The 24336-nt window shown below is 50.5% G+C and overlaps 1 pseudogene; it reads left to right on the top strand.

The window, feature by feature from the left end:
• Window positions 1–18361: 18361 nt before the first annotated feature.
• LOC132238016 (large ribosomal subunit protein uL15-like) lies at window positions 18362–18874 on the top strand (annotated as a pseudogene).
• The last annotated feature ends 5462 nt before the right edge of the window (window positions 18875–24336 follow it).

The following is a 24336-nucleotide window of genomic DNA, read 5'->3' as shown; positions in this document are numbered from 1 at the left end:
AAATGGGGTAAATTCAGTTCAGAGGATCCTGGGGGAAGAGAGACAGAAAGGTCTAGTCCCAAATGCTCGGCCCCCACCAGAGCAGCCTCTAGCAGGGCCTGTCCACCAGGGCTCCACAGCTCTTCTCCGGAGCCTGCCATGCCCTCGGCAGTGACCAGTGACGCAGGAAGACAACGGAATGTCTCCAGAAACAGACTCCAAACCAACCAATCAGGGAGGATGCTGGTTTGTGAGGAGGCTGGCTCGTTTGGCTTTTGTTTGAAATGCAATATCCAATAAGAAACCAAAAGCATGAAGAACGATGGCCCAAGAAGCTACTGTAAAACAGCCACTCTGCTAAATACTGTCATAGGTGACTGATTCCTCCTCACCAAACCTTTGAGGTGTTATCTCCATTTCACTGTTGAGAAAACACTCCAAAAGGTTAGATGCTTTATCCACGGTCAAGCTTTGCTTATTGTTAGAGCTGGAAGTCAAACTGGACCCTCCATGTTATTCTGCACCGTAAGTAAACGTGATCCAACGGAATGGGTGCCCACAGAACCTGCTGTAAGGGTCATGTTTATGCTTGGGATGCCTGCGGAAGAGACATCTGGAGCTTCCTGAGCAATTTTTAGGGCCTCCGGCAGCCAGCTCTGGAGCCAGCCTGAGTAGTTTCCTCCTTTGATATATGTCTCGGTGGCTCACACCCTGACTGAGCTATAATAGCAACCGTGTAAGGAAGAAACGAGGAAACCCAGGCTCAGATCAGGTTAGTGATTAGTCAGGATTCCTATCGGAGTGGAGCCCCCATTTCTACACCTCTAGCATGAACAACCTCATCTGGACAAGTGACTAAAAACAGGGCTCCGTACAGGTTTCTGGTTGCTCGGGGCTTCTGTGCTGCTTGCTTACAGCACTTGCCAATGTGAACATAGAGGATTGGCTTAGAGAGCCAAATATTTTCTACTGTGGCATCATCTAAGACTCTGGTATCAACTTGGGCACAGCAATCAGACAAACAACGGAAAGAAAAAACTGTTTCAAGTCCTGTTTTAAAGGTCAGATAAATAAGCTCTACTGACTTGGCTTTTTTTTTTTCCTTTTCAGCAGGAAGGACACAGGGCAGTAGGAAGCAGTGTAGCCCATGGGGCGGCTTTGGGGAAGCAGCAGACAGCACTGCCTGTGTGCCTGTGTGGTGCTCAGCCTGGGAGGGTAACAGACACAGGGCGGATTAGCAGTCTCCTGGGTGCACTGCTGTGCCCAGCTCTCCTGGAGGGGAGAGCACTTGCCTAGTCTTGAGATCCTGCTCCCTGTGACTTCTTCTCCCCCCCCCCCCCCCCACACACACACGGGATCCGACTGCCTCATTCCTAGTCTGGGATCCTGTGAGCACGGGACAGTGCACAGAAGTTGCGTCGCTGGAGACAGCATGGACTCCTGCAAAGTGATAAAGGAGCAGTGAGAGGCTTTAGGTCTGGCACAAACAGCTTCTCCACCCCACAGCTGTATGTGGCCTTGGATGGACACCTCTGTGCCTCAGTTTCCTCTACTGTGACCTCTACCAGACCCTATACATACTGTGTTTTTCCTACACAGCAGGTCCATAAATAACACAGTTTTGTTCAATGTCCTTTCATTATAATGTTGATTAGAAGCTGTAGGAACTTAACAGTTGTTGGTATAAATAAGCTTGTGGTAAACTGATTTCCTTAAAGCCAGTTCACTGAAAGTCATAGAACCTATTGTTGAGTGAGCACCTTTCACCTAAAGGAAGCGCTTATGGCATCTCTTTGGCAAATCGGAATTGTCAGCATCACTGCCCTTGCCCTTTGGGAGGCTCTGAATGAGATAACTGACTTACCACAGGCACTGCCACACCGCGAGTCACTCTGACACCAAGAGCCGCTACTCAGTGACCAAGGGGCGGGAAGCATCTACTGCTGGGGACGCTGGGGGTGTGTGTGTGTGTGTGTGTGTGTGTGTGTGTGTGTGTGTGGTGGAATGAGTCACAGCCGGGCAGGATGGAGCAGATCCTGAGACTTCATCACGCTACTAGGAACGGCACACAATTTAAAACTTACAAATTGCTTATTTCTGGAATTTCCACTTAATATTTTCAGACTGCGGTTGACCTCAGGTAACTGAAACCACAGAGGTAAGTAAAACTGTGTCTGAGAGGAGACTCCTGCATCGCCACAGCAGCCATGGAAGCCACAGCCACGTTACCCCCAGAGGGGAGCCATGCGGAGGCCAGCAGACCCACGCGGAGCCCAGGTGGGAATGACACAAACAGCAGCGTTACCCAGGTGAGAGCCTGCTGGGGCCTGGAGGAGCAGCGTGCTCACGAACACCACCTCATCCACAGTCTCAGCTCCGTGTGATTCCAGACTCAGCCATGACTGTGTTAGAGAAGAACTGCAGCCCACAGTGGGGAAGGGGCTTGCGGGTGAGTAGCTAAATCCAACTCTGCCCCGCCGACCGCCTACCGGATCTCCTTCGCCCCACCAATGCCCTCCCCTCCCCCCACCGCCCGGCCAGGCTCCTGTTCAGTCACATCTTTGCATCACCTGCCTGAATGGGGTCTGTCAAAATGAACAAAGGCAAGCGTTTTGGTCCATTTCCATGATTTCTCTGGGTGCACATGGACTGATGCAGCTGTTAAACGTCAGTCCGACCTCGGCCACCAGGCAGAAAGGCTGTAATCTCGCCTGGCATTTCCAAGGGGCCTTTCGAAGAGCGCCGTTAATTCCGAGTAAAGCACTCCCCTAGCAACACTTCCTAATTATAACGTGACGTTCCTATTTTATGCTACAAAGTCCCTCTGCCACTTAATGAGGGGGGTGGGGGGAGGGAGGCCTGCCTTTTAAAGCACATTATCTTTGAGTAGCCTAAGTATCTGAGTTAACTTTCCAAAATGAAAACAAAAACCCTTTTTCTTTCCTCCCTCACGTTCCCCTCGCCCCTTCCCTGGTCCGTGTGTTGTATTTGGGAAGGGGCAGTAAGTCCTGGTACTGTGCACAACTGTGAGTCTGGGACCCGCTCTCCACCTCTCCCATCCCCGCCCCACAAGGCAAATGTGGGTCTCCCAGGGTGAGGGAGGAGCTGGCATCTGTTAGGGCCTGGCCTGGGCGTTAAACACAAACCAGAGAATTCTGCCAGATGCAGGTTCCCCATCCCATTCAATCCCAGGGTGAGGTCAGGCCGGGTGCAGAATGCCAGGCAAGCTGTTACCTCCTTCCTCCAGCCAGCTCTGCCCCGCCCCCGCCCCGCTGCCAGGCACTGTGCTAGGGCCTTCAGTTCTCCCCTCATGTCATCCTCCCCAAGAGCCCTGCCCCCCTCCCCCCTCCCCCCCCCCCCCTTCCCCCTGCGTGCCAGGCACTGTGCTAGGGCCTTCAGTTCTCCCCTCATGTCATCCTCCCCAAGAGCCCTGGGAAGCAGAGGTTAACTTGCTTGAAGATGAACCAACCGAGGCCCACAGAGCGAAGGCAGCTGCCTCAGTGTCCCCAGCTGGATTCGAACGCGGGGTACCATGTCCTGCCCAAGTCACTCCAGGAGAGCCCCGAGGTTGGGGTGGTGAGAGCAAAGCAACACGTAGATGATGGGTCCCGGCTGCAGAAGATGGACTAGGACGTGTGGGGACAGGAAAGAAGGGGAATGGTCGCAGGAATTCACTCATCCGCGGGAGGAGTTCCCAGGCCCGCGGAGCCGCTCGGTTAGCCGGGACCAGGGGGTCCGCTGCAGCAGGATTCGCGCGGACTCAATCCCTTCAGGGGAAAAGCAAGAGGGCGCAGCTCACCAGACTCGCTGCCCCGCTGCCTGCAAACGCCGCCCTTGCGGGCCCCTCCGCGCGTGCTCGCGGGTCAGCAGCAGCCCTTCCCGAGGCACCAGGTGCCAGCGCGGGGCGGGCGGCGAGCCCCTTCACCTGCGGGTGCACTTCACAGAAAGACGCGGACCCCGCCTGCGCTCCAGGGGCGCGGTGGCCGCCTTTCTGCGCGCCCCACAGTCCGCCGCCGACTCTCCCCTTGGCCAGGCGCCTCCCCCCAGCGACCTCTTCCCAGCCCCCACCCCAGCGGCGCGGGCAGCCAGTTCCAGCGGTTCTCAACCTGTGGGTCGCGACCCCTTTGGGGGTCGAAGGACCCTTTCACAGGGGTCGCCTAAGACCATCGGAAAACACATGTATAATTACATATTGTTTTTGTGATGAATCACTATGCTTTAATTGTGTTCAATTTGTAACAATGAAATTGGGGGTCACCACAACATGAGGAACTGTATGAAAGGGTCGCGGCATTAGGAAGGTTGAGAACCACTGCGAGCGGACAAACAGCCGCTCCAGGCAGTGGGTAGCCGGCACCGCAGGAGGAGGCCGTGGGAGGGCACCTGGCCACCTGGCACCGCGGAGCCCCGGTCCCTGCCCCAGAGCAGCAGCCGGGGCGGTGAGCGCGAGGCTGAGCGCAGAGCCCGCGGGGGCGCAGCGGGGGCGCAGCGGGCCTGCAGGTGGCGGTGAGGGGCCCCCCTCCCGGTCCGGGGCTGCGGCCGCCCGGTCCGATGCGGGGGATCCCGGCAGCAGCCGGTGTCCAAGCGGCGCGCAGGAGGGATGCTCCCAGCCGCTCCCGGGGCGGGTTGGGGGTTGGAGGCGGTAGTGGGGGCGTCTGGAGAAGCTGCCAAGAGAAGCCAGGGCTGGGCCTGTCGCACGGCCTCCCCGCCTCCCGGTGCGGAGGACCCCCTAACGGCGCTGGTCTCCTGATCTCCGGAGGAGGCTCACAGTCGCATAGGAACTCCAGCCCCACCGCCGTGGGCCCTCGGAGGGGCCTGGGCACGGTTAGAGCTCAGGAAAGAGGGGGGCCGGGCCCCTCCCGGACGGACGGGCTCTGCTTTCCAGGAACCGGTGTAAACCTGAGACAGGCGACCCTGCGCTGGGACATATAACACAGGACGCTCCCAGCCGCGCCGTCCTGCGCCTCCCTCGCAGCGCTTCTGCCTGGCGAGGGCTGGGACCTCGAGGAGTTCACCCTCCGGCTCCGGGCAGAAAGGAGGCGGCTCCTGGCAGAAAGGAGGCGGCTCCTGGCAGTGAGGCGGGGCCTGGGAGCGGAGTGTTTGCGGTCTCGGCCATCCTCGCCCTGCCCGTCATACCCCACCCGCCCCCCTGGCGGGGGCTAAGGTTCCCACTGTATGTCTTCCAGGTCTTCTCCCCATTCAGTCTGGAGTTACTTTTTTTGTTAATCTTTAGACAAAGGTGGAAGCCAGTTAGACTTTTTAAAAAATAGTTCAATCATAACTACCTCAGCCTAAAGCTGCAGGACTTCTGTACCTGGGAGTGGAAGGGAAACAAAGAACACAGAGCCCAAACTGCCCCTTCTCCTGTCGGGGCAGCAGACGGCACACTGCCTTCCTGCTAACACCCTAGGAACAGCCCAAGGCTGAGCAGCGCTTGGGGGAGCCTGGGGCCCTGCAGTCCCAGGGGCAGCGCCCAGAGAGGGCCTTTCTGGAACGGCCCGGGCTGCCCGTGAAGGTGGAGGGGCTTTCTCCATTTGAGCAGCCACCGCTGGCCTCAGGCAATCTTTGGGGATCTGGCCCCCCGCAGTGCAGGAAGCCGCAGCTTTCCCAATTTTCCCAATACTGTAGTAAGAGTGCACCGATGGACCTTGGGCCTTAGCAGGGCTGTGTTGAGATAGTGGTGGCTCAAGGCAATTCCCTAACCTGGTAATCCTTTTACTGTTTACCCAACTTTACCCTTGATTGATGTGACTGTATGCATTGCTAAAGGGCAAATGTATATTCAAGTAAATAAAAGCAGATGGGACCCAGTTTCAGTGTGCTCTTCACGAAAGAGACACGCTGGCCCCCAGTGCCTTCTAAATTCATATCTCTTGTCTAGCATTTTCATTTGTGCGTCCGCCCCTCCTTCAGATCCTGAACCCCGCAATGCAGGTGGTGGCACCGCCAGAAGGACACTCCAGGAACGGCCTTCTCCCTTCCTCACCCATCACAGAGTAGGTACTTCCTGCATACTGCATATGGCAGTTCTTACACACGCAGACTTGATAGCACATTCACGGGCATAAAAAGCAGCATGCCAGGGAGCCAAGATAAAAATACAGGTGTAATTGTCAAGTGATTGACAAAAACATCAGAAACAGTGAGCTATCCAGGGACCACAGAGCTGGGGAAGTGTGGTCAGAGCAGCCCTTACACTCCGAAGTGTAGGGGGGAATGTGGATACTGGACGAGGTGGATGGAGGGCTGCACTGGCAGCAGGGTGAACGGCTGGGGTCCAGGCAGCAGGAGAACAACATGCAGGTAAATGCTAAGGACCAAGGTTTGGCCTTGATCATGGAGAAAACGGAATTTTGGATGGTTTTGAGCAAATTGACATGATGAAGACAATGCTTTAGAGGGAAATGGTGACTAGCCTTTGAAATGGTTTCACAGTTTTCTCCTTATTTGATTGGACAAACATCATAACAAGAGCAAATATAAAAAATGTAAGAGCATTCACAACACAACAGCCAGGTGTGTGGCACGCTTTTATTCCCTTGTCTTTGCTTCTAACCATACACGTTTTTCATGCCTGATACCAGTTTTTCAGTTTGCAGATTTCTCTCAACACTTTTCGCGTTGCTGCCTATTCTCCCCTTGGGTGCAGTTTGCATATCATATTGTTTATTAGGTGCAAGAACGTGAGCAACTTAGGCATTTCGGGACCCAGTTTCCTCATTTTAAAAATGAGGGCAATCACAACTGTTAGATTATTATAAAGCAGGGTTGACTGGTGTGAATGGATGATGATTATTGCTATTCTTTTGAACTTCTAGCTTAAACCTTAGAGTCAGTTCTCTTGTGATCTTTTGATGTGGATCATGTTTCTACCGTTTTAATCTCTCAAATATGTGTAACAAGAAAACACTTTCACTCACTTTATTCACTGATCTTGTCCACACCCTTTTTAGGCATCATAATGTAAGGTCCCAAGACCCCCGGTGAGAGTCCGACGGAGGGGGCGACGACCCCAAGTCAAACGCAGAGACCGAAACTTGATGCAAAAGCAAGAGGTTCTTTATTACAAGCGCAGCGCAGGGGCTCTCAGGCAGACAGACAGCAACACAAGGGAAGTGCTGGCTGACTGGAGCCCTGAGCAATTGCAGGGCATGAGTTTATAAAGGCAAAAACCACACGCAGGTGGCCGGTAAAACAGGGAACTAGGTTAACAGTTAACAGTTGACTCATCTCCTAGGGGGCAGACCTGTGTTAGTAGTTGACTCCTTTCCTAAGGGGCAGGGTGGTCTGTCTTTACACATACCGATCCCAGGAAGAGATAAGATAGCTATGCTATGACCAGACCAGGGCACCAGAGCTTACCGGAAAGGTCAGTTAAAACACAGGAGGAGGGGGGGTTTTCTCTTTGTTCTTACAATAACCAGGGCTTACTGGAAAAGTTAGTTAAGAGGGGGAAGGGAGGTTTCAGCGGCCTTACATTCCCCCCTTTTCTTTGAACTTCCGTCTCAATCATGAGACGGACTGCACTTTTATTTCACCGTCGCTAGGGGCCCATAGTGAGCACACAGAACTATCAACTGAACTATTTTATACACTCAACAAATGGTCAGGTGGAAGGGAAAGAAACCATTTTAGCTTTAACAACTTCTATTGAAATAGGATTTTTCTTCTTAAAATTCCTCCATGGCTATTAAAAAGCCAAATCAAGATAAATTTATTTACTGTCCTGATGTTTGCATAAACACAACAAGAATGGTAACTGACTACCTTTGCTGGAATTTCATGGTTGAACCTTAATGTGCCCCGTAGGGCCAGGAAGCCAAGCCATCCAGCTGCCATCAAGCCTGCCTGCAGTATCTGCTGAGTTAGGTGAATCCCTCACCTGTAGCAACTCTACCTGAGCCCACGCTCCAGGCTTTAAGGCCCATCTCAGTAGCCCTCCTACTCGTTGCGGCCCAGAGTGTGTGGGGGTTCTGCAGGGATGCAGAGGCATCCTTATTGCTCCCCTTCTACTCTTACCAACCGCCAGTGATGGTAGGGCATGGGCCTGACGCTCCAGCGCCAGCCATCTTCAGGGCTCCCAAGCAGGATACCAGGCTTTCTTCGTGGCATTCTTAGTGGCTTCAAGTCTTTAGAGCTCAGGCAGGGCTCTTTAAAACATGATACTCCAGTCAAAGTTTTCCGTTAATAAAACCATTATTAGGAACCAGTCTCATTGGATCTATGCAAAGAAATGTACTTATTTAGCATTGCCAGATTTCGGAGGAATTACATAAGGAGAAAAACATACTGATCTACTCTAAGATTTTCTGACTTTCCTTGCTAATTCCTTTTCATGGGTTTAAAACAAAACAGTAATTGTTGGTATAAAACCTTCTTTCTATGCATAACCATGCCTCAGACTTTCTAGTCTAAATAGGCTTTTTCCAGCTTCACTACCCCTGACATGGGCATGGTGACCCAGGCCTGCAAGACAGTATTACAGGCTGTCAACTGTTAGCTGTCTCTCAACAGAGACCAAAACCTGATGGGCACCCTTCTCTGCCCAGTTGGGCACCTGCCCCCTTGGCAGCTAGGCACCCTTTACTTTTGGGGGTCACCCCACACAGCTCCCTTCCAGGACAGCCAACATACATTCAAACCTGCAAAAGAATCAAAGGTTAATATAACATAAACATAATATTGGCATCATGCCGCTTCAGGTAGCCAAATCTACCACTAAACATGTGATTCTATAAATGGTCCTTGTCTCTTTGGAGCCATGTCCATGAAGATGCAGGCATTATCTAAGTGTATTACACAGTATTGTGGGGGCTCCTGGTGACAGGAGCGATCGCGAGTCATGTTACCGGCATCAGGCAGGTCAAGCACTCCGTAGCTTGAGCTTGAGCTTGAGCAGGTTGGGTTGATTTCGATCGATCGATGCTCCATTTGGTGATGAAGTCTTTCCGGATGGACCCAGGTTGTGATGCCGCCTACCTTGAGAGCGGTGGGGGTCGTCAGCCCCACAATGTAGGGATCCTTCCAACGTGCCTCTAGGGTCTCCCGGCGGTGCCTTCTGATGTAGACCCAATCTCCTGGTCTGTGCTGATGAGGAGTTGGGGTTGGGCTGGTCTCATAGATGGCGCAGAGGCGTGGCCAAATGTCCTCGTGCGCCCTCTGGAGCCCTCTCAAGGAAAGAGATAGTTAAAGAAAAAGCGACCCAGTCCTCGCCAGTCTCTGAGTCAGATTCCTCCTCTCTTGGAGAACTTCAAAGTCCTGATGGCTTCTAGGTAACCCTGTTTATCAGTTACAGCGCTCTGCTTTCTTGCCTTTCTATCAGTTCCCTTTGTGGCAGAGCAGCAACCAGGCCTCTTTCAAGGGAGTGCGCTAGTAGGGGTACCAGCCCCTCCTTTGCTAGCAGCAACAGGTACCAAACCCTTTCAGTACATTTGACCAGCTTCATTCCTGCCCACCGTTACAGATTCTAAGGCCCATTGTTTTCCTTTAACCAGCAAGCTAAATGACACTGGCCTGTATTATTTAATTCAGCACAGGCAGGGGGAAGGGCCCATGGAATCCCTGCCCTGAGGAACTGTGAGCCCCACCCTTAAATGTCCCAATCAGACTAGAAAAGCCACAAATACCTTTTAAATCTACCCCAGAATTCCAAAATCCCAACCTAGCATAGAATATACTTCCACATTTACATGAACAAATAATTATACCCAAGTAGACATACAAACATTAAATAAACATTTATACTTACATCCTTTCAGTGAACAAATACTTTTACAGTCTTGGGATCTTGAGCAGACAGGAACAGATGGGGAGGGCTCCCTTTCTCACATCCACCATTAGTGACCAGTCCCAGCTCACTGGTTTATTATTCATTTAATATATATATTTTTTCCTTTTATTATATCAAGGCCATGCTTTTCAGGTAGCTAGAACTTTTAGCCTTAATTCTTAGGTGATTAGCAATACATTTTAAGAGACACAGAAAAAAGAAAAATCTTTCTTGGGTAACCTAGGTAAAACTTAGGAAAACATTTTCAACACTTAAAAACAGTTCTCAACATAATAGGATTTAGTCTTGACCATGGAATCAATTACTTTTAATTTGTTTATGATATTATGTATAACTGTGGTTCTACTGCTATCATACCACTGAAATTATACCAAGACCGTGATTGCTAATTTATTAAGTATTAAATAAATCCGCGAGGCTAGCACACTTTTTGCCCCATCCGCATTTCCGCAGTAAAACTCCGCCTTAAAACTCCACCTCTGAAATTCTATCCTCCCTTAGTAAGCAGACACTCTTTTTGTGATTGGCTAAGTCAGAGGGTGGGCGGGGCCTTCGGTGTTTCAAGATGGCGGCCCCCAGGGGAGCGGCAGGCCATGCGGCCAACATGGCGGCTGCCAAGTCAGGCAGCTCAAAGTGGCGGCTCTCTACACTGTTCTTTGACAGAGCAAACCAAAACCCCTAAAAGATAGATGACCAACATTATATTTTAGACAAAGAGAAATCTCATTAGCTGTTTATACCTTTTATAATTATCTTAAAGTATATCAATCAAATTTAAACTGTTTTTTGTATTAAAAAAATTTTCTGTTGAGATCATAAAATTAATCCTCCTTTTTAAATCAGACCAATGAGTAACATATTTTGAATTCCTAATCATTTAAGAGAAAACACATTTTATTTTTTCAAAAACAAGTTATACATTAGATATTTAATTAATTTCTCCCGATGCAATTTGCACTTTAAACTTTCAGAGCTTACAAGTCAAATATTAGCAGTTCTTTGATTAACTACACTTTTATATTTTTAAGAATAAATTTTAAAATCTAATAATTAACTTTAAACCATGTTTATTTCTGCACGGGGAAACTGAGAAGCGAACTTGTAGGTATTAACAAAATGACTACTGGCGGAAAGCTGATTTCAAAGGAGCCACCCTCTGGCCGCTTGACCTTTTCTGGGAAGGTCTCTAGCAAAAGGTGTAGCCATTGAAATGCAAATTAACATTCCTAAAGATGGCTGCTGGCGGGAATTGGATTACCTACATGCTAGGGGAAGGGCGTGTCTACCCCTCCTTCCATTAAAAAAAGTATGTAGCTTTAAACTTTTTCAATGGCAAGAAAAGAGACTTTTACATTTAAGGATACATTTCAAATAAAATATAAGGCATTTTCAATTAATAGATTAACTTCTATCATCTAGACTTCATACTAGGCATACTCAGATCAACATTTCAGCATTATAAATCTCAATACTTTATATGATTTGAACTTAAAAGTTTTAAGTTTCCAGCCAATAAGCCTGGCATAACTGCTAAATTTCAAAATGGTCACAATTTTCCTGCTGGGGAAGTCAAGAAATTTCAAAAGAGCTACTTTAGATCGCCTTGGGAAACCAGCCTGTATTTCTTTCTCAGGTTCATCTTTGCCATTTTTAAGACCACAACAGTCTCGGGTTTTTATTCTGTACACAGCAAAAAGTCAAGTCCAGCTCAAAACTATGTGCACTCATTTTTAAACTGGCCTTTTCCCTTTACATGTGCACAGAAATCCCAGATGCATTTATAAATTTGTAAATGCTTTTCAATTACAAGAAGGATTTTAATTTTAGAATACTTGGGGAGGGGGTGACCTGTTTCCACAGACCCTCACTCAGGCGGCCGCCCGACCGCCACACAAAGGAGGGGTGAGAGCAGTCCCCCTCCCTTTACATTTATATACTTTCACCAGATATTCATTCAGAGTTTAAACAATCCATTCAACTCTTAACAACTTCCCCATTCCTGAGGGAGCTCTAAAGCCTCCCCCAATCTCCTTGAAATTATTAATCCAGCAAGTCCACAAAATAAAACGGAAACACAAACAACTAAAGGGCCCAAAGAAATACAGCCTTCCAACTCCATGGAAGCAAAAAACAAAGACAAAAAACAAAACAAACCGAAAGCCAGACGTTGGCTGCGCGCCAACCAGCAGGAGCGACCCGCCTTTTCTCAGATTGAGGGGTTCCTACAGACCTTCCGACTCCGCGGAAGCAAAATTTCCCCTCTTCAGATGGAGGATCGGGGCGCCCCCCGACTCCTCCTGCCTGTCTCAGATTAAGGGGGTGGGGAGTCCAAGAGGAGGAGTAGAAGACAAAAACAAAGAACAAACAACGACGCGACAAGACACCGGATCCACAAGAATTTACCCAGATACAGAATGCCCGCTGAGGGATGATATCCCTCCCTGATGCTAGTCCGGCCGGACACGGGAGTGCCCGTTGCCGGACAGCCCGAACCAGAAGTGACCAAGACCTCCTCTTGGTCACCACCCGTCCCTGGGGCGTCCCCCAGGGTGACAGTTTTTCTGGCCGAAGTCCCTTCGACCAGAGGAGCCGACTCCTTACGGAGCCGACAACCTGTCTTCCCGAAAAACCAAAACTGAGAACGAACAAAAGACAAGACAAACACTGAACGACTCCGGAGTCTGCTTACCTCCAAGACCGATGTCGGCGCTTGAGGGGTGGTCGCCCCAAATCCCGGACGAGCCCCCAAATGTAAGGTTCCAAGACCCCCGGTGAGTCCGACGAGGGGGCGACGACCCCAAGTCAAACGCAGAGACCGAAACTTGATGCAAAAGCAAGAGGTTCTTTATTACAAGCGCAGCGCAGGGGCTCTCAGGCAGACAGACAGCAACACAAGGGAAGTGCTGGCTGACTGGAGCCCTGAGCAATTGCAGGACATGAGTTTATAAAGGCAAAAACCACACGCAGGTGGCCGGTAAAACAGGGAACTAGGTTAACAGTTGACTCATCTCCTAGGGGGCAGACCTGTGTTAGTAGTTGACTCCTTTCCTAAGGGGCAGGGTGGTCTGTCTTTACACATACCGATCCCAGGAAGAGATAAGATAGCTATGCTATGACCAGACCAGGGCACCAGAGCTTACCGGAAAGGTCAGTTAAAACACAGGAGGAGGGGGGGTTTTCTCTTTGTTCTTACAATAACCAGGGCTTACTGGAAAAGTTAGTTAAGAGGGGGAAGGGAGGTTTCAGCGGCCTTACAATTCCCCTTTGCGGATACAGAAACGAGAGGTTTGTAGACTCGCCTTGTGACTGATAGCTGGTCTCCGCTCTTCTGGCCTCCTGTCTCCATTGTTCAGACACGAGCTGCCCTCCACGCACGGCTCGGGTTCAGTCTATTATTCTCCTCTATTGTCCCCATTATAAGTCTTCTTGGGCTTCTCTACCCTCCTTCAGACTCTGCCGCTGCTCACCACACTCCAGCCACCCTGGGCTCGGCTCCCTGAACAGGGCGAGCCCATTTCACACTCAGGGTGCTGGTGCTGGCCTTTGCTGTTTCTTCCCTCTGAAAGGCACGCATCCACGTCCTTCCTTCTGCTCTCGCTCCAGCGCCACCATCTGAGGCCTCCCCTGATCATTGGGCCTGCAGTCCATCACTCTGTCCGAAGGTCTTGTCTATCCCCTATCCTGCTTTGTCTGTCTTCATAGCACTTCGCAGGAGTGGCACCGTGTTAGTTATGCAATTCCTTTTTGTTGCCTGCCTTCCCCATTCAGATGCAAGCCCTTCGCAGGCAGGGGGTCTATTCACCGCTGTCTGCACCCTTCCATCCAGTTCCAGCCAGGCACATAGAAGGTGACTCAGTGAATTTGAATAAGTAGCAGAGGCGTTCTTGGGAGAGGTGAGCCCTGGGCTCTGAGCGCCCTGCATAATCCAGCATGGCATGCCAAGAGCACAGGCCCCGACTGCTTACTACCCAGGCAATTTCTCAAAGTTGTGTTTGCAGCAGGCCACCTTAAAGGATGAGTAACACCCAGCCAGTGTGGCTCAGCAGTTGAGTGTTGGCCCAGGAACCAGGAGGTCACCGGGTTCGATTCTGAATAGGACATATGCCCAGGTTGTGGGCTCGATCCCCAGGAGGGGCTGTGCCGGAGGCAGCCGATCAATGATTCTCTCTCATCATTGATGTTTCTATCTCTCTCTCCCTCTCCCTTCCTCTCTGAAATCAATACACAGTGGGGCCTTGACTTACGAGTTTAATTCGTTCTGAGACCGAGCTCTTTAAGGAGCTCGTTAACTCAAATTACTCTGTTAGGAGAAACCAAGATGGCGGCATAGGTAAATACCGGAGTTTGCTGCCTCGAACAACCACTTCAAAAATACAACTAAAAGACGGAACGGACATCATCCAGAACCACAGGAAGGCTGGCTGAGTGGAAGTTCTACAACTAGGAGGAAAGGGAAAAGCATACCGAGACTCTGAGGAGGCGCAGGGCTGAAGTAAAATACTAAGGTGCGGAGTGCATGCAGAGCGGGCTGGTGGCTGAGGGTGTGGTTGTCATTTTCAATCGGGAGGGAGTCTCAGGCTCTGAGCTCCAGTTCCGGGCGAGTCTCTAGGGACCCAGACTCAAACGGGAGAAGCGGGGGACTGTCTGGCATCACTCAGAACCCTAGGGCAACTTTCTCTCTGTGGGGCTTGCAGCAATTACTGGGACACTGAGAAGCAGAGCCTCTGAGGACAAGACTGAGAGCAGCCATAATTGCTAACCCCGCCCTGTTGATCCTGTGGGACCTGCCCCGCCCAAGCCCTGCAGGGAGGCTTTTGCTGGATAGCCTCAGGAAAAGGCTAGATTAGCACCTCCCTAGATATCCAGGAGCCAGGAAGCCCAGAGGTCAGAGTGGGACCATCCAGTTTGCAGCTTCGTGGAACCATAAAAGACACACTCAGGGGGCAGACTCAGTGAGCACCAAAGCCCCATCGAAGCAAGTCTAGCTCCAGAGGGGTGTCTCCAGCACAGAAGTCCTCCCACTGCAGACACAGCTGATTCTCACAGCCAATTGGCCTGGAGGTCAGTTCCTCCCAGTGATAACTACAACAATCAAGTCTTAATTACAACAAGACTGTGCACAAAGCCCACAAGGGGGTGCACCAAGAGTGTCTACCGCAGGTAATTGGGACACTTAGCACAGAAAGGCACTCTATCGACACAGCGAAGCATAAAAAATACCAAGACAAAGAAACAGGACACAAACTACAGAATTGGAGGAAAGCAAACTGCTGGATATAGAGTTCAAAACCACACTTTTAAGGTCTTTAAAGAACTGTCTAGAAGCCGCCAATAAATTTAATAAGGCCCCTGAAAAGACTGGTGAGACCGCCGATAAATGTAGTGAGATCCTCAAGAAGACTGGTGAAACCCTCGATGTTGTGATAAAGAACCAACTAGAAATTAAGCATAGACTGACTGAAATAAAGAATATTATACAGACTCCCAACAGCAGACCAGAGGATCGCAAGAATCAAGTCAAAGATTTGAAATATGAAGAAGCAAAAAAAACACCCAACCGGAAAAGCAAAATGAAAAAAGAATCCAAAAATACGAAGATAGTGTAAGGAGCCTCTGGGACAGCTTCAAGCGTACCAACATCTGAATTATAGGGGTGCCAGAATAAGAGAGAGAGCAAGATATTGAAAACCTATTTGAAGAAATAATGACAGAAAACTTCCCCTACCTGGTCAAAGAAATAGACTTACAAGTCCAGGAAGCGCAGAGAACCCCAAACAAAAGGAATCCAAAGAGGACCACACCAAGACACATCATAATTAAAATGCCAAGAGCAAAAGACAAAGAGAGAATCCTAAAAGCAGCAAGAGAAAGAAAATCAGTTACCTACAAGGGAGTACCCATACGACTGTCAGCTGATTTCTCAACAGAAACTTTGCAGGCCAGAAGGGAGTGGCAAGAAATATTCAAAGTGATGAATACCAAGAACCTACAACCAAGATTACTTTATCCAGCAAAGCTATCATTCAGAATTGAAGGTCAGATAAAGAGCTTCACAGATAAGGAAAAGCTAAAGGAGTTCATCACCACCAAACCAGGACTATATGAAATGCTGAAAGGTATCCTTTAAGAAGAGGAAGAAGAAGAAAAAGGTAAAGATACAAATTATGAACAACAAATACACATCTATCAACAAGTGAATCTAAAAATCAAGTGAATAAATAATCTGATGAACAGTATGAACTGGTGATTGTAATAGAATCAGGGACATAGAAAGGGAATGGACTGACTATTCTTGGGAGGAGGAAGAGATAGGGGGGTGAGGGAAGAGATTGGACAATAATCGTCCACCTATGGATGAGGACAGTGGGTGGGGAGAGAGGGCGGAGGGTGGGGTGGGAACTGGGTGGAGGGGAGTTATGGTGGGAAAAAAGAGTAATTAATGTAATAATCTGAACAATAAAGATTTAATTAAAAACAAAATTACTCTGTTAACTCAATGCAAAAAATCAGCCGAGAGACAGCTGGTATCTCAAGAAACTCATTACTAGGGACACTTGTAAGTCAAGGCCCCACTGTATATATATATATACGTGTGATAGTGTGTTTTGTGTTAGTGTGTGTGTGTGTTTTTTTTTTTAAAAAGGATGAGTAACCTCTCCCCTGGGCCTCTGGCTGGCTGCTGTTTAACTTGACTATTAGCAGGATTCTTTTTCCCTTTTGGGATGATTTCCTTGATGCATGTTCTCCCAAATTTAATAACTGAGGTAAAATGTAGGGACAGTGTGATTGCTTCCTTTGCATGGTTCCAAATTGTACCTCAGACAGATTTGATGGATGCATTGTTCTGTTGGCACTGGCTTTGGAGAAATGAGACTGACAACCTCACCAAATCAATTTTTATCATTAGAAAAAAATGTTTAATTGGTGTATTATGATGTATTTTAATTGGTTTAATTTGCATTTTTTCAGTGATTAAAAAGGTTGTATGTAATTTATTATCTATGTATCCTTGTGTATAACCTTTTTTTAAAAAAATATATTTTATTGATTTTTTACAGAGAGGAAGGGAGAGGGATAGAGAGTTAGAAAGATCGATGAGAGAGAAACATCGATCAGCTGCCTCCTGCACACTCCCTACTGGGGATGTGCCTGCAACCAAGGTACATGCCCTTGACTGGAATCGAACCTGGGACCCTTGAGTCCGCAGGCTGACGCTCTATCTACTGAGCCAAACCAGTTAGGGCTGTGTATAACTTTTTTATCCCCTTTTAATTACTTTATACAAGAATCCGGGTACTGATGTTATGCATATTGATCAGTTTTCATATCACTGGAGAGCAGATTCTCATCAGTGTTGTTGTCACCTACTTCTCTGACACTCCATTATTGCATTATTTCTATTACATGTTGTTGAGTAACTTTTTCTTTTTTTTTTTTTTAAATATATTTTATTGATTTTTTACAGAGAGGAAGGGAGAGGGATAGAGAGTTAGAAACATCGATGAGGGAGAAGCATCGATCAGCTGCCTCCTGCACGCCCCCTATTGGGGATGTGCCCACAACCAAGGTACATGCCCTTGACCGGAATCGAACCTGGGACCCTTGAGTCCGCAGGCCGATGCTCTATCCACTGAGCCAAACCGATTAGGGCAGTAACTTTTTCTTTGATATAGTAGAACATATGGATCTTGTCTCCATCGATGTCCTTAATTTACTCAGTAATTACACATTGCTTTCCTTCCCTTTATTTCTGTTTTTAAAGTTTATGAATAGGTTTCCAATTTAACTTCGATTCTTCTGGAGTCGCTGTGTGATGTGCCGGGAGGTGGTCACTGGGCTCCTGGTCGGCACCCACCCCGTGTGATCCCACCCGGGGAGGCAGCCTGACCACTGAGCACATGGCAGGGCGGGCGGAGGCGGGAAGATGCTGCTCTGACCCCGGGAGCTGTCATCCACCAGAGGACAGTGTGTCTGAGAACCAGACGCAGTGCGTGTGCCAACAGCGATTAGAAGTATCAACGAAGGTTTCTGGTCCCGCTGGGGAGCAGTCCCCTCGAATGAGAGCACCAGAGAAGCCCTCTTGAGGAGGGCAGCTTTCTACCCCGATAGTAGAGGAGAGGATTTTCACGGAGAGGTGGGGCGAGAGGAGGAGGGGGTGTGTTTGGGGAGGAAAAGAGCAAGCAAAGGCTTGGAGGCCAAAGAAGAAAAGATCAAAGACACCAGCAGAGAATGATCAGGACGTGCCCAACGTTGACTGAACCACCATTCATTCACTTCTGGCTTGTCTGGTTTTGCTTTGTACTAGTAAAGAAGACATGGGTAGCCCTGACAGTGTGGCTCAATTGGTTGAGCATCATCCCATGCACCGGGAGAAGGTCACCAGTTCAAATCCAGGTCAGGACACATGCCTGGGTTATAGGCTTGCCCTCTAGTAGGGAGTGTGCAGGAGGCAGCCAATCAATGTTCTCTCTCTCTCTCTCTCTCTCTCTCTCTCTCTCTCTCTTTCTCTCTCCCCCCCCCCCCCCCTTCCTTCCTCTGAAATCTATGAAAACATTTTAAAAAAGAAAACCTGGGTAGCTCTTGCAACTTGGCCACCGACATGCCATCCAGACTGAGGAAGACCCGCAAACTTTGGGGCCACATGAGCCACAGCCACGGCCACATCGGCAAGCACAGGAAGCACCCGGGGGGCCGCGGGAATGCTGGCGGCCTGCATCATCACAGGATCAACTTTGACAAATATCACCCAGGTGACTGTGGGAAAGGTGGAATGAGGCATCACCACCTAAAGAGGAATCAGAGCTTCTGCCCAACTGTCAACCTTGATAAACGGTGGACCCCGGTCAGTGAGCAGACACGGGTGAATGCTGCCAGAAGCAAGACTGGAGTTGCTCCCACCATTGATGTGGTGCACGATCGGGCTACTACAAAGTTCTGGGGAAGGGAGAGCTCCCAAAGCAGCCTGTCATTGTGAAGGCCAAGTTCTTCAGCAGAAGAGCCGAGGAGGAGATAAAGGGTGTTGGTGGGGCCTGTGTCCTGGTAGCTTGAAGCTACATGGAGGGGAGTTCATTAAAATGTCCAAGTACTTTTGTAAAAAAAAGAAAACCTGGGTAGAACATTTCTATCTTTAGTCAGCTGACCTTCCTATTTCTCTTTGGTACTCAACGTATCTCCCACGTACGGTTTTTTGTTTTGTTTGTTTTGTTTTTATTAAAAAGCATTTATTCTTAGATATTATTTCCCTTCTTTTCTTACAGATGATTTTTCATATCATTTTATCAGACTCTTTTTCTGTTGGTTCATCGAGTCTCAAACCAAGTGTTACCTCCTTTAAGAAGCTGGTCCTGATTGCACCTCTGCCCGATCCCCAGACTCAGCTGATAGCCTTGCTCTGGCTGCCGCTCATACCAGTCCCGGGACAGGGACACACGGTCTCTCCGCTAGACGGCAGGGTCGTGGGGATATGGCCGAGCTTCTCCCCTTTTCTTCCTCCCAGTTCCTGGTGTGCCTCAGTAAACCTGCACGCATGCATGATGAGTGAAGTGAGGGAGATAGCCAAGAGCCAGGTCACTGAAGGTGGAGAACAGCTGAGAGCGTTTCAGGATACTAGGGAGGATATCAGATCATAGAAAGTGAGGAGCAGGGATCTGCTAATCACAAAGCCACGCAGAAGTGAAGACACAGCAAAAGAGGAAGGAAATACAGAGTCTCAAAAAAAAAAAACAACCCTGAAAAAACAAACATGTTTGCAGTCAGGGAGGCAGTGAGGACACGGCTGAGAAGAGCTGCTGTGTCACAGCTTACACAGCGCCGCCTCCGGAGGGGCTAACGCACCAGTTCTGTGACTTTGATGTTCACCAGCCGCCTGGAGGGCTTGCAGAAGTGCCGGTGCTGGGCCCGTTCCCCGTTAGGTCTTTGCCTCTCTACGGAGCTCCCAGGCGATCTGCTGCTGCCACACTTCGAGAACCACCCGTCTACCATAGGTTCCCAGCCAGTCTCCATCCACTCCCCCCTTTCTTACACACCCTACTGACCCTTACTGCATGGCAGGCATTGTTCTAAGCACTTTATCTAAATTAATACATTTCATTTCACAACCTTATGAGATACTTGTGGCAACTCCATTCTACACATGAAGGAAGAAGCAAGAGAAATGGAACTGTGCTCGGTAAGCGCCAAGCCTGTGGGCTGTGAGAGCAGTTTTAAATGCCATCAAGCAGTCAGACTAGGCCTGTCAGCTGTTTTTTCCCCTTTTTTCTGGGCTTTACAGAAAGTCTGGTCTCTGGATACTCTCACTTTGAGCAAACTTAACTTTTACCTTTAAAAATACAGTTAGTGTGCTAGATTATTTTCTTCTGTGAATTATTTCTTTCTGTCTCTAAGGGTTACAAAGAGAGCAGTGCACCCCTGTTCCTTCAGCATCTCAGGTACTTCCTGAGCAATGACGATGCTCCCTGTGCCAGCTGAGCAAAGGGGACTCAGGAGCCTGACAGGCTTGGATGCAGAGGCAGCTCAGCCCACGGCCAGCACCGCGCCTCGGGTCAGGACCGGCACTGCACTGCACAGGGGTCTTCTTGCCTCCTTGCCCTGCCCTCCCTAGTACGGGAGGGCCACCTTCTCACATTCTGCTCCAAACAGGAGCTGACAGGTAACAAGGGAACTCCTTTCCTTTCTTTCCCCTTCGCCCTCCATTCTCCCCCTTTCTCTCCGCACTTCCTTCTTAAGCAATCAGAGTTGACACCCAGATCCCCCTTTAAGACAGAAGGACTTGTTCCCTTGCCTGCTGGGGAGACTGACACAAACAGTCCTCCACCCCCAGCTTCTTTTGGAATTACCTCCTCTTAAGGGAACCCCTTGCCCAAGGTCGCAACCCCTTCGAGAAGCAGCCATCAGCCATGATCAACACGGAGTATCGTCCTGGCCCCCTTTTCCTGAGGGGTCATCTCAGCTTTGGAACCCCACAGTGGGCTTAGCTGAGACTTTTATTGAGACTACATCAGAACTCAGCTTCTACTTCAGCCCAAACCTCTCATCTTGTTCCCTCCTAAGTCACACCCCAATAAACTTCCTGCACACTAGTCTCCATCTCAGCACCTGTGTCCTGGGGAGCCCCACCTGCAACAGCCTGAGGAGGTGGGATGCAGATGACACAATTTGATGGACAGAAGAAATGCACATTCGATAGGTTGACAGCAATACAAGATGATTACTAATGAAGAGTCATAAGTTACCATTCAGAAACCACATCCAACAGTCACAGGAAAACATCAGTGGGGCAAGTAGGGAGGGAGACTTCCTGGAAGAGGAGCAGGGACTCACTGATAGATGTGATTGGAGAAGGCGGGGAAACAACGCCGGGAGCTCCAGGTAGAAGGAGTTGCTCAAGTGGTTTGAGAATGAACATCCCTACTTTGTGAAACAGGAGTTTTGTGTGGGCAACGCAGACACTGTTGGAGGGTGGGAGGGAGCTATGGCTGTGGTGTGGATCAGCTAGGTTGTGGTTGGATATTAGATTTGGGAGAGCTTTGAAGGTCCGCTGAGACATCCAATATCCACAAATGGTGAGGGACAACTGGGCATAGTGGAGCAGAAGAGGGACACAAGGAAGTACATGTAAGTATAGGTGACCCTAAGGAATTGTTGGGGCCAGTGGGGTGGAGATTTCATAGTAATACTTGATGCCAATCATTGAAAACCCTACTGATTTTACTTATTTTAACAAAACCCAGTAGTTTTCACTTTGCTGTAAAGAACAGTGACCTGCCCTAGCTGGTTTGTGTCAGAGGATAGAGCTTTGGCCTGAGGATCAAAGAGCCCCGGGTTTGATTCCAGTCAAGGGCATGTACCTTGGTTGCAGGCTCCTCCCCAGCCCTGCCCTGGTCAGGGCGCACGCAGGAGGCAACCAATGGATGTGATTCTCTCACATCGATGTTTCTCTCTGTCTTTCCCTCTCTCTCCATTCTCCCTAAAAATCAATGGGAAAACATCCTCGGGTGAGGATTAACAAACAAACAAAATAACAGTGACCCAAGTTTCACCACATGTGCAGTGGTTTTATGAACTTTGACCGACTGTCCCATTGCACTTGCCCTTTCCCCTCCTGGGCATTGGCACGTTACGGACGGAGCTTGAGAGAAGGTGCCAGGACATGTGCCACCATCCTGCCCCCGCGGGGTTTGAGTGTTTGGAAGTATTATCTTACCAGCAGTTTATCGGATGGGTTAGCATTGGGACCAAATTGGAGGAAGGACACTAGTTGGGTAGCAAGTTCACTGATGCAAATGGGGGGTGAAGGGTGCTTGGACGCAGGTGGGAGCCACGCGTGTAGCACTTCTTTTCATAGCTGGATAACATTCCATTGACACATATAAACTACATTTGCTTAACCATTTATCTGCCCAGCTGCTCCGCCTTTGCCCAGCTGCTCCCTCCCACCTCTGCCCAGCTGCTCCCGCCTCTGCCCAGCTGCTCCACCTCTGCCCAGCTGCTCCACCTCTGTCCAGCTGCTCCTGCCTCTGCCCATGCTGCTCCACCTCTGTCCAGCTGCTCCTGCCTCTGCCCATGCTGCTCCTGCCTCTGCCCAGCTGCTCCACCTCTGTCCAGCTGCTCCAGCCTCTGCCCAGCTGCTCCCGCCTCTGCCCATGCTGCACCCGCCTCTGCCCATGCTGCACCTGGTGCCTAAACACCTTGTTTCCTCCCCTCTTCACCCAGTTGCTCCAGGTAAAGCATCCTGCAAGGCTCAGCGCTGATGTCTCACCTCCCCAGAGCGGTCCTCCATCCTTTAGTCCTTGGAGATGGTTATGCTCTCTTTTTAGCGCACTGTTCCCCCTATTTGTTTCATCTCCCTCTCACAGTAAGCTTCTAGAATGGAGGTGGAATCACCCCGAGCCTCCTGTTCTTTGTTTTGTTGTTAATCCTCACCTGAGGATAGAGAGTGGGAGGGAGAGAGAGAGGGAGGGGGAGAGAGGGAGGGGGAGAGAGCGAGAGCGAAAGAAACATCGATGTGAGAGACACATTGACTGGTTGCCTCCCACATGCACCCTGACTGGGAGTGGGGCATGAACCACAACCCAGGGGAATCCAACCCGCCCCCCTTCAGTAGCAGGCCGAGGCTCTAACCACTGCACCACCGCCAGGGCGTGTCCTGCCCTTAGTACATGCTCAGATGGGGTGTTGCTTTCCCTCAATCAGAGCCGCCAGGCAGCCATGCTTACTGCGCACCAGCCTCTGCCCTCGCCCAGCACCCGGAACCGGTTTGGGTCAGGTTCCCAGGGGCCTGCGCCTGGGACACCGCACCCCTCCCGGGGAAGCAGGAGCCCCCAGCCCTGGAGCTGCCCCACCGACGGGACCGTGGTCTCCAGGCCTCCGGCCGCCTCTGAGCGACCACGGACCCTCTGATGCCTTCCCCTCCTCTTCGTAACATCCGGACACGACCGTCCGGGGCGGGCTGAGGGAGGCTCCAAGTTCAAGTGTGGAACGCAGGGCGCCTGAGCCTGGTCTCCGGGTCAGAAATCCCCGTGGCCTCCCCGGGCCTGCTCTGAGGACCGGCCTGGCAGCCTCGGTCCCCGCTCTCGCCCTCCGCGGTCCTTCCCTCCAGGTGGGGCGAGGACCCCGGGAGCCCTCCTCTGCCAGCACAAGACCCATCCACCCCCAGCCCCGGACCCGATGTGGAGGCGCCCCTGGCCGCACGCCCTCTGCTGGGAGACTCAGGAACCACAGAGACAGACTCCAGACAGGGAAGCCCTGGAAAGCGCCCTTTCCTTCTTTCCCGACGCCCGCCCCCGCCCGCTCCCCTGCATTCAGGTAACAGCGTCAGCAGCTGTCATCTCTGAGAGCTGACGTCCCGATTCTGTGCTGAGTGTTCCCAGGGCATCAGTGCATGTCATCCTGCAGATCCCAGTACTTGCTCCCTTTCTACAGACGAGGAAACTGAGGCACAGCGAGGGAAGCAACTGCTCAAAGCCTCACAGGGGTGGCGGAGGCAGGATTCACACCAGCCCCGCCAGGCCTGGACCCGCTGCCCTGGAAGGTCCGGTGACGGCCCGCCCTGCCTCTCCGCGCGGACGCCCCTCTGGAGGCTGAGTGAGGCCGAGGGCCCACGTCTTCCTGCCCCCACCCCCACCCCCGACCCAGACCGGCTTCTCCTGGAAGGTGGGGCTTGACTTGGTCTTCTTTGGACACATCCCTGCCCTGCTCCAGATCAACCATTGCCCTGGGACAAAACCAACCACCGAATTCCAGTGGGAAGGAGCAGTGTCCTTCCATCAATCAACCCCCAGGCTTAGCAACAGCCGGACTATTTCTCTGTGCATCTGCATCTATCCCACTTGGAAAACAGCACAATTGTTTCGGCACCTCTGTGCCTCCCTAGACTGTAACAGGCTCCTGAGGGGCTCAGGCGTGTGTCCCCTGCACCCTTCCCAACAGGCGTTCCCTCATGGAGACTCAGGGTTACCCGCGCGCACTGCGTCCTTCCCTCCAGACACCCAGTGACAGTAGCCCCGGGAACAGCATTCACCCACGTGGTCACTGCGTAGGGAGGTGCTGCGGGGCTGGAGCACTCTCTG

Source organism: Myotis daubentonii, chromosome 7 (assembly GCF_963259705.1).
Source record: "Myotis daubentonii chromosome 7, mMyoDau2.1, whole genome shotgun sequence".
Classification (NCBI taxonomy): Eukaryota; Metazoa; Chordata; class Mammalia; order Chiroptera; family Vespertilionidae; genus Myotis; species Myotis daubentonii.
The sequence above is the reverse complement of the archived record's forward strand: the minus strand, read 5'-3'. Positions and strand labels throughout refer to the sequence as shown.